At 44.4% G+C, this 9,577-nt stretch overlaps 1 pseudogene; it reads right to left on the reverse strand.

Annotated features, from left to right (window-relative positions):
• Window positions 1–739: 739 nt before the first annotated feature.
• Window positions 740–1,639, reverse strand: LOC116627950 (annotated as a pseudogene).
• Window positions 1,640–9,577: the final 7,938 nt, after the last annotated feature.

Here is a 9,577-nt window from a genome sequence, read left to right on the forward strand (position 1 = left end):
CAGCAGGGAGTCTGCTTCTCCCTCTCCCACTCCCCCTGCTTGTGCTCTCTCTCACTGTCTCTCTCTCTCTGTCAAATAAATAAATAAAATCTTTAAAAAAAAAATCTAACCTGAGTTACAAGAAACACTAGACATTGATGGCTATAAAAGGAGTGACCGGGAGCAAATGAGATACTGCTTTCCCTCCCACATCCAATATATGTACTTCACAGAAAAACAACAACAGGTCCACAAAACACAACAGCTAGAATTACAAAATCCGCTCATCCGAGGGTGGTAGAAGGCAGGATGCGGAGCTGGGAGGGTCAGTGGTATAGGGACAAAAACAGTATTCCAATCAGTCCAGGCACGGGGGCTGGCAAGTGCCAGAAAAGAACTACAGAAAAACCTGTGGTCCATTCAGACTCACCGGTGTTAAAAATCCACACACTGGTGTCAGGAAGATTCTGCCTTAAGCGCACCAGAGACAAAAGTCCCAATTCCTCAGCGAGAAGGGAATACGTAGAGGGCCCTCGGCAGAGCGGGTCCTGCCTTCCCTGGCAGAGGAGGGGACAAGGGAAAGAGCTGCTATGGCCTCCTTCCAATCCCACCCATCCCCTCTGGATGGCTGGTGACCGAGTGGCCTATGGCAGCCTTCAGTCCGGCAGGAGATGGATGCGGTGTGAAGGGAATTTCTCTGTGGAGGTTGAGCTAGTCAGCGCAGACTGCAGGTAGACCATCTTGTGGAAAAGTCTGTTGCTTAAGAAAACTGCCAAGGAGAAGAGGTGCAGCTGGAAAAGGTAGGCTTTGCCAGGGGTCTTCACTTCATTGGCGCTGATAATGAATAGAAGAAAGAGGATGGGGAAGAGGCAGCCACTGATAATGCATGAGGACTGCATCGCTGCGAGGAAAGCCGAGGGCAAGCCAAATCCAAAGTAGTAAGGCCAGTTCCTGTCTATGTTTGACCACCGCTGGTGCATTTCAATTCCTTTACTGAACCAACGGTATTCAAAGCAGTCCAGCGAGTAGCGAAGGGTCTATGCAGAAGACTAAGCAGCTGAGCAACAAGGTGGCTGGGAAAGAGACTCACAGGCATGCCCTGGATGAGGCAAAGAGCCTGCAGCGAAAGGCTGAAGAGCATGTCAGCAATTATTTTGCTGACACTAGGCAATGGGTGAGGCTTCCTCCGCGATACCTCAAATGCCAGGTCAGCTATGTCTTGAAACCAAATGGCATTTACAGCTTTGCGAAGCACAAACAGAGGGAGCACCCAAAGAGCATTGAAAATGGACGTAAGGAAGAATTCCAGCCACGACCAAACATCTCCATGTTGTGAGGGGTCACCAATAATTTGGGCTGTCACTGACTGCAGTACAGGAAGAAACACTCGATAAAACGAGAGGAGGCTTAACTAGAATATTCCACCGTTCCAAGCGCAACACTGGAAAACTCTACTAAGCATATGTGGCTCACTCTCTTGCTTCCTTTCTATACTCTGGGCTCTCCTCTGTGCCAGCACGGGGCTTGCCCCTCTTCCACGCTGCTCCTCTCTCTTGTGCCGAATCTGAGCATCTAGCTCTGAGATGGTACAAATTCCCCAGAGAGAGTCTTTGATTCCCCTGGCAAGGTCCTGGAGAAAGGTTTTGACACTGCCAGCCATCTCTTCATCGCCCAAACTACCAACTACACAGAGGAGAGAGAAGCGGCTCAAAATCTTTCATCATGAAGGACCTGACCCCTCCCCACCGCGGGCCCACTCCGCTTGTCTTGGACCCTCCGCGCCGGGCGGGCAGCTCCCACCTGGATGCTCCCAAGGCCCGGGCTGCTGCGCCTGCACTGCGCATGCCCGGACTGCCCGGTTTTTTTGGGGGGGCGGGGTGGGGGCGCCCGCTGGGTGAAAACAATTCTTTTCATAAAATCGTATTTATGTTAACACACGGCATGTTTATTATCGTTATTCCTAAATAGAGTCATGAAGTATTTATAAATTTTTCATTTTAGGTTTCTAAAACAGCAAGTACTCATAGACATATCAACACAAATCAACAAAAGCTCTTTGGTGTCCCCAGTTATTTTTAAGAGTGTGAAGGGGTCCCGAGACCAGAAAGTTTGAGAACCACTTCACTAAAGGATTTGAAAAGTGTGGCAATGCTTCCCCCACCCTCCTCCCCACCCCCAGCATTAGTAACAATGTATAATAAACCTAAATACTTGTCTTTAATCCGAATCAGTCAGACAGGGCAAAGAAGGACATTTAAAAGGGAAGCAGAAAAAGACCACACAGAAAAGACCCGTATTTCAGAGCCATGATGCGAGCCCAGATCATATCACCTTCACTCAGGTAAAAGATGTGTTCTTGAATCATAAACAATGGACTCGGGAAAAGCCTGATTTCTAATGGTTCTTGTGGAGTTGGGAATGATGCTACATCAGAAAGCAGGCTGATGGCCTCCTTCTGCCTGGTCTAGTCCTTCTGCTGGGCATCACTGGTAATCAGACCCAAACCCACTTGCTGTTTCAAAAATAAGTAATAATAATAACAGCTCTGTTTGCTGGGGAGCTCTCCCACCTGTGGAAAGGTACAACCCAGTTGACTCCCTAGGTCAAGTGGAAACCGTGTGCCTCATCACACAGGGACAGGCTGTGCTCCCAGCTGATACCTCAGGCCCTGGTCTGGGGCCAGCTGGGTGGCTCTGCCATTTGCACAGAAGGATGGGATCTGGACCTGCCAGAGCTCTCTGCTTTCAGCTCAGTGGGTGGGTCGGAGGCTCTCAAACCTCTTTGGTCCTCTGCCCATGTGCCTTGTCCCTGGCCTTTCCGAGGCAAGCCTCTGTTAGAGAAATGAGACAAGTGTCCAAATGAGATCTCAGAAAACCCCTCAAGAGACGTAAAAGGGATCAACAACCTACATTTTACTGGGCTTTTTATATTTCACATATGGTAACAAATTATTCATGTTGATGGTTCGGAAAAACAAAATGAAGGCATTTTTTAGGTATCGTGCACATCTGCTGGTGGATTAGCCAAACCAGGAAACGATTCACAGACTGGCAGACAGACACAGGGTGAGTCATTTTGTTAGCGAAGTCATTAGTTGCTGTATTTATGTTTTACCTTCTCAAAGGAGTTTAAGTTAGCTTATAAAAATACACAACAAAATATTTGAAATAGAGGAAGTTAAGCAGATTACTTTTCAAATATCCCGAACTCTCAGATTGAATGAAAAGAAAGGAAAAGGAAACCTGGGGGGTTTCCAATGGAGGAAGGCATTTAGCTCCAAAAACAATCACCAGCACTTCTGTGGGATCATAAACTCGGACTAAGAAACTTTTGTGAAAGTGGAAAAGAGAGTTAACCTACAAGAAGGGAACATATACCCACATGTGACTAGCTAGACTTCTGTTGGAGTCTTAATTGTACAGTCTTGCAAAATACCTCCATATCCTTACAACCTTAATTTTAAATGTAAAAAAATGGGGGGAGGACTTAATCTCAAATAAACGAATAGATGAAGCAATCAGACCAAAGGGTCAACAATGTCAGAAAATAAGAGAAAATTGGGAGTAAGGTCGGTGTACAACCATTTGTAGACGGAAGGCTACAGTTTTACCTTGAGCTCTCTAGCATCCAGCACAGGCAAATGGATGTGATAAACCAAATATTTCTTGAGGTTCATTAGATAAAAGCAGACCACCTTCAAGGCAAGGAGGCATGGGGGCAAGGAGGTTCAGCTGCTTAACATGAAGACTTTTTTGCCTGAATTAATTGAAGAGCCTTTGCGAGGTGAATTTAACAACTTAGTAAATGTAGTAAAGTCCGAAAACAATGATCCAGCCAACTAGCGGTCATCAGATTTGAGTATATGATTTCCCCCTACTTTCTCCCCAGTAATATTAGTAATGTTAGTTGCCTACATCAAAATGGAATCTGGTGAAAACGAAAAGCCTCTGAGAAAAGGAAAACAAACTAGTCAAATGAAAGGCATTATTAAAACTAATACTGAAAACTTGAGAGCCAGGAAGATTGGAGTTAAAGTTTGGCACTAACTTGTTGGCTGTGCCAACCTTGGCATGTTACTGAACCTCTCTGAGTTTTTGCTTCATCATCTGTAAAATGGAAACTGTAATAGTACCTACCTCATAGGGCTGCTTTGAGGATTAAATAAAATAATGCACATAAAACATTTAACAGAGTATGCCTTGTCTATAATAAGCACTCAATAAACATCAGACTATGATTCAAGGAACTTCTGCTACACAGACTCATTAAATCCTCACCATAACCCTGTGGAGTAGGAGGGCATTTATTATTACCTTATTCTGTAGACTGAGACAGAGCTGTAGTTTGCCTAACACAGATAGAACCATTTGGTGAAAAGAAGGGTTACCTACATGATCTAATTAAATGAGCTACTCTGGAGGCCCTGTGATTCTATCTATCATTAGAGAGTTCTTCCTTTGCATTAATCTCTGGCTTTCAATATGAATAATAACCCGTGAGTGGTGACCCATTAAGAGTTTATGATTTTACGGGGGAGGGCAGATGTGGGATGCTCACCACATACATAAGACATAACTAGAATGTAGTAATTTGTTTTGCTTTCATTGTACTCATTTTTATAGTTAACTTCTATTAATGACAAGGACACTGGTTGTTTATTTACAGTGATAATATACAATTTTTTTTTTTAAATAAAGATACTTGAGTTTTAGAGGTGGTTGACTTAAAGAAAAGCATTAAGTTTTAAAAATGCAGTTGGTGAATGGATATGGCAAAAGTCATGGTGGCCATGTCCGAACATCTGCAGTTTGGAAATTGCTACATGATAGGGTAAAATACATACTCGTGGACCTGTCTCATGCAGCCTTCTCTGCTGTGGCCTCAGCTTATGATTCCAGTGTCTTTCTTCAACATTCCCGATACTCTAGTCACATGGAGATTGATTGACTGGGGGGATTGATTGATTTATCACTTTGGGGGACTGATTCATTGATTGATTGATTGATCTATCTCTCTAGAAGCTAGTTCCACTCATTGGAATTCTCTTCCCTTCCTCACCTCCTTGAAAACTAAATTTCTTCAAATCCACTCTAGAAAACCTTTCCAGATGCCACTTGTGACAGCACCCCTGAGCCATTCTCACCACGCTAAGCAGAGTGGAGCTTTCATCCATTCATGCTTCTCATTCAGAGGATGACCCCAGAGTATGACACCTTCCAGGGTCCCTGCTCTGTGTGCTTCTAAATAAGGTATAGTCTTCATTTAAGTGTGGGTTTTTTAAATATTTATATCAAGCTTGTAATTGTGTTATTCAAGCTTTCTGTATCTTTTCCAAATTGTGTACTCTTAATCTACTAGTATATAAAAATCTTCAACTATTATGATGAATTTGTAAATTTCCCTTATAATTTAACATGTTTGCTTTCTATGTTTCCATAGTATGTTATTCAGTGCCTACAAGTTCACAATTATGGTATCTTTTTGGTTGGTTATGACTGTGTCTTGTATTCATCAGTAGCTAGATGTTGAATCAAGGGCAGAATCTGATAAAAAGTAGGTTATAAAAGAGGTTCAGAGAGGCTTGGGGTCACAGGAGAAAGAGAATACCCCTGATGGTGGCAGGGCTATATCCCCTTTCGAAGTTATAGGCTGGAGGCGAGGCCACCCAGCTTTCCAAGGGCCTATGGAAATGAGGAACCTGAAAAAAGAAAAAGTGTTGGCTCCCCAGTATATAAAGAAAAACTGTAAAACCAAAATTAATCAGTATTTATTATCTTCAATAACAGTAAAATTTAATACTCATAAATTTTATTATAGATTGAAAACAATCTTTAGATTAACTTTTCTTACCTTAGCAGAATTCCCAAGGATAAACAATGATTTGCCAAAAAATTATAGCCAATTAATTATAAGTTAAAGAAGTTTTAAAAATTATAAATAATATGATACACAAAGTTATACTTTAAAATTGTACAGCAAAAATATTGTGCTTAATGTGCATTTTAATATCTTTGATGGGAAGCGAGGTGGAAAAGTACATGGGACTAAGAGAGTCTTAAAATGACTCAAGTTAAAGGGATCTTAGAGATGTCTTGAAAGAGGCATTTAAGTGGAACCCGAAAGAATGAGGACATTTTTCACCAAAGCAGTGGCAGAGGAAGAGGGCATTTCACACAGAGATAATAATGTAGTGGCCAAAATGCACACAAAGATTTGGAGGACAGAGAGGAACTAGGCTGGGGTAGAGGGGATGGGGGCTGAAACCCTCACACCCTGACTGTCCTTGAATGCCTTGGCTGGAGGTTGACAATTCACTTTTTGAAATGTGAGTCACAGAGGACAACTTCAGAGTTTGCAAATGCCTCCCAGGGTCATTACTCACTAGAAGCATGCTCTAAGGTTTCTCTTCCCAAAGTAAACTCGTTTTCATTTCAGTCTGGGCCATCTGGCTTCCGACAAGGGATACAGTAGTGAGAACTAAAGAGGCCAAGAGGCCAAAATATGCAACTGCTCCTGCCCCCTTGCCTGCCCGGGCTGCCCCCTAACCCCTGTACATCCAGCCATTAACACAAAATTAATCCCCTGGCTTTTTCAAAGCCTGGACCTCCCACCTCTCCCGCCCCTCGGCAATTAAATCCCTTCCAGTTAGGAAGCCAGAGAGAACAGGTGTGTTTCACACCCGGTTTCACTTTCCTGCAAGGTGCCAGACGGGCAGCCCCAAAGACCATGGACGTCTTTGTTCATTTAACAGCATCAGTTGGTAGCCAGACAGTCTCGGCCTGTTGGTAGCCTCCGGTGCGACCAGGAAGGGCAGGGAAGCCTCACGGATCCCGCTAATTCCTCTACTTCAAGGTTTGGCATATTGACAGGAGCCCCACCTGGATGGGTGGCATCCTGAGGGCACTGCTCTGCCCTAGGAATCCATTCATTCATTCATTCATTCATTCAATAACCCAGTCAGTCGACACCATTCACTGAGCCAGGACGAGCCAGCCACTCTGCCACTATGTGAGAGATTCACTGTGGTTAGTAAGAAATGGTCCTGCCACTTCGGAGATTACAGCCTCGTAAGGAGACGCAGACACAATTTAATATAACACAGGAAGTGTAGCAATAAAGACACTTACTGGAAGCTTATTTATATATTGGTTGATACATAGATTACAGGCTTGGGACATAAATGTATATAGTGCTTTTTGTCCATCAAGTCCTGTTCTAAACCCTCAACAAATATTAGCTCATTTAATCCATGTAAAAACCCTAGTCGGTGACTAGGTATTACCATTATCTTGATTTTACAAATGTGGAAACAGAGGTCTTCACAGTTTGGGGAACTTGCCCAAGTTTAGCCAACTCGTAGGTCAGGGTGCCGGGATTTGAAGCCAGACAGTCCAGCTCCCAAGCCCACAGTCCTGACCACGCTTCTGCACTGCAGGGAGCCAGAAAAGTGATTCCGAGAGTGGAAATGGCATGCCGGTTGGCAATAACATAACAAGGCTAACAGCAGGTCTGTGTCCTGGGTGATTGACGTAGGCGTCTCACTTCGTTTTCACAATTCTGTGAACTATTGTTTCAACCCATTTTATAGCTCGGGAGAGTGAGGCTTGGGCAAGATCAGAAACCCGTCCCTGGCTCATAGCTACACAGTGATGGAACCGAGCTTTGGATCAGGCAACCAGACTCCAGGCTCCAAAGTCTTGACTGTCATGGAGGCCTGCAAGAGACATATTTGGGGGTGGAGGCTGCTTGGCACCCCTTAAATGTCACCATGCAGGAAAGAGTGTGTCTCTGTTTTCTTGATGCATTGCACTCAATGAGCTCTAGCCCCAGATCCCCGCTCTGTTCATTCCCCCAAGTGAAAGAACACATAGGTTCCAAGGATTTCTGGAGCTTGAACAGAAAGGGGCTGATGGACATTAATTCTGTGGAGCCCAGACCTCAGGTAGCCCCCTTGTATCCCTTAGCCTAACCCCAAATGGTCACCATTCACCAAAAGTAAACCAAAGGCCCCAATCAAGGGTATCCTGGCTGCGGGAGTAAGTGGGGGCAAAGATCCAACCTGGCTCTGATTGAGGCTCAGTGGCATCAGCCTTTTAGCAACCTTCTGTCCTTAAAGGGGCACAGTTTTCTAACCCATACAAAGACACCGTGTGTCCCCACCACCGCGAGCGATGCAGACATGCCTTTGATTGTAAGACCAGGATATGACCAAAAGCTGCTCTAGGGAGTTGAGATAATAAGCCAATGTTTCCTGACAACTTCTCTGGCCTTAGTTGACCTCTTCCCCCAAGCCAGCTAATCCCAGCTTCATTACGGGGTTTGGGTTTCATTGTTCATCTGGCAGAAGAGCAATGCCCAAACAAAGAGGGGTGGCTAAGCTCTGAGAAGAGAGGCTTTGTCAGGAGTCATCCCTGGTAGACATCTGAGGAGGCAGCACTGCACCCTTAGGAAGGATAAATTAGGGGCACCTAAATAAAGTGGGAAGGACTGCTTGGAAAAATGTATAGGGGACAAGGACCTAGGGTGTGGCCATCAAGTCTCCCTAAGATTCTTTGAGGTTGTGAGCAGGAAAAAAAAACCCTGTAAAAGCTGCTGAGTATTGTAGAGGAATGACAGTTCTCAACCCTCTCAGAATCTGTCTCAGAATACCAGAGTTGGGGAGGGGGTGCTTATAACAATAGACATTTATTTCTCACCATCTGGAGGCTGGGCAGGCCAAGATCAAGGCACCGGCAGATTCAGTGTCTGGTGAGAGCCTGCTTCGTGGCTAATAGAGAGCTGTCTTCTTTCTGTGTCCTCCCATGGCAGAAGGGAACAAGAGAAATCTTTCTAGAACCTCTTTGATAAGGGCACTAATCCCATGCATGAGGGCTTGACCTAATCACCTCATGACCTAATCACCTCCCAAGGGCCCCACCTCCTAACGCCATCATGTTGGGGATTAGGCTTCAACATATGAATTTATGAGGAATAGGGGACAACATATTCAGTCTCTAGCAAACCCAAAGTCTGTATTAATACAAATATATAACTCCTCCTTTATTATCTTGAAATGTATGGCTAATATAACCACCTGAACACATACTTAAAATCAATATAATCCTCTAACTTTAATGTCAAAGAGAGAAATGAAAGGAAAGAAATTTATAATAAACTAGGGTGTATTTTGGTCCACAAATGCTTAGGCACAACACACCAAGATGTCATGAAATCAGCAGGTGCTTATACCTTTACACAGAAGCACTGGGGATGCAGGATCACAAATGTTGACAAATTCAGCTGAGCTGTGTTTTGGCAACTTGTGTACCATGAAGGGTACATTAGTGACATGATTTTTGAAAATGGTGAGCAATTCACGGTAAAGTTCCCAAACAATTAAAGTACAATTACCCCTTGCTTCACATGATCGTTACATTCCTGAAACAACGAGCATATATTAAAGTGATGCCCAGGGGCGCCTGGGTGGCTCAGTTGATTAAGTGACTGCCTTTGGCTCCGGTCATGATCCTGGAGTCCTGGGACCGAGTCCCACATCAGGCTCCCTGCTCAGCAGGGAGTCTGCTTCTCCCTCTGACCCTCCCCTCTCTCATGTACTCTC

The sequence above is a fragment of the Phoca vitulina genome, unplaced genomic scaffold, assembly GCF_004348235.1.
Source record: "Phoca vitulina isolate PV1807 unplaced genomic scaffold, GSC_HSeal_1.0 scaffold3, whole genome shotgun sequence".
In the NCBI taxonomy this organism is placed as follows: Eukaryota; Metazoa; Chordata; class Mammalia; order Carnivora; family Phocidae; genus Phoca; species Phoca vitulina.